We start from the raw sequence: 1,600 nt of genomic DNA, 5'->3' as shown, positions 1-1,600 counted from the left end.
GAGATTTACTAGAATGATACCAGGGTTAAGGGACTTCAATTATGTGGAGAGACTGGAGAAGCTGTGATTGTTCTCCGCGTGTTCAATTTCCAACAGAGCTACACCCCTCCCTGTCTCAGTAACTCTGCGTTCCTCCATCCATGCCCCCTTGTATCATTGGTCTGGACATCTTTTGGGTCTATGCTGCTGGTGGGACAAGATGGAGATGGAGGAATCAGCGATGTTTGCTCATTGACATGATTCTGTGAGTACGATTATGTCAGGCTTGTGCTTAACTCGTCTTCAGGACAAATCTCCATCTTGAGAACTATCTCTCAGATATTATTGAAGAGAACTGTGAAATGCTGAACGGACTGAGATTGGTTTAGTCTTACTATTCCTCGGTCGCTGATGGCAGATCCATCTGAATTTATTGCAATCATTGAAACTTGTAGCGATTGTTTACAATTGGCTGCCTTGCTGGACAACATCAGAGGGCATCAAATGTCAATCACTCATTCGGGAATGGAGTTACATGTAGGTCGGTCTGGGTAGAGTGGGATGCAGTTAGGTTTTAGAGACCGTTTCGCAGTTTTGCATGGCTATTTTTGCGATAGAATTACCAGATTTCTTCAATTAAATTTCACGATTTACGTTGGTGGGATTTGAAGTACGGACCCCAGGGTTAGTTCACCAATACCAGGACAAATAGCCTGCAGAAACCGCTTGTTTCCCACCGCATTTATTCCGCATCACAAAGACCGCCGCTGTGACATCACCTGCCTCCTCCCTAACATCAACATTTGAAAGCCTCATTCAAATCTTTATCACCTCCAGACTCGATTATAAAAATACTCCCCCGGCTGGACTCCCATCCTCCATCTTCTGTAAACTTCAATTCACCTAAAACAATGCTGCCTGTATCCCATCGTGCACCAACTCCGGGCCGCCCTTCAATCTCAACACTCTATTCCTGTAAATCCAGTCTCGTGTCCACCCTCCTCTCCCTTCACTCCACCAGTGATGGCCGTGACTCCAGTCTCTTGTCCATCCTCCTCTCCCTTCACTCCACCAGTGGTGACCGTGACTCCAGTCTCTTGTCCATCCACCTCTCCCTTCACTCCACCAGTGGTGGCCGTGACTCCAGTCTCTTGTCCATCCTCCTCTCCCTTCACTCCACCAGTGGTGGCCGTGACTCCAGTCTCTTGTCCATCCTCCTCTCCCTTCACTCCACCAGTGGTGACCGTGACTCCAGTCTCTTGTCCATCCTCCTCTCCCTTCACTCCACCAGTGGTGACCGTGACTCCAGTCTCTTGTCCATCCTCCTCTCCCTTCACTCCACCAGTGGTGACCGTGACTCCAGTCTCTTGTCCACCCTCCTCTCCCTTCACTCCACCAGTGGTGACCGTGACTCCAGTCTCTTGTCCATCCTCCTCTCCCTTCACTCCACCAGTGGTGGCCGTGGCTCCAGTCTCTTGTCCACCCTCCTCTCCCTTCACTCCACCAGTGGTGACCGTGACTCCAGTCTCTTGTCCATCCTCCTCTCCCTTCACTCCATCAGTGGTGGCCGTGACTCCAGTCTCTTGTCCATCCTCCTCTCCCTTCACTCCACCAGTGGTGA

Source organism: Heptranchias perlo, unplaced genomic scaffold (assembly GCF_035084215.1).
Source record: "Heptranchias perlo isolate sHepPer1 unplaced genomic scaffold, sHepPer1.hap1 HAP1_SCAFFOLD_56, whole genome shotgun sequence".
NCBI classification, from domain to species: Eukaryota; Metazoa; Chordata; class Chondrichthyes; order Hexanchiformes; family Hexanchidae; genus Heptranchias; species Heptranchias perlo.
This window is presented reverse-complemented; position numbering follows the sequence as displayed.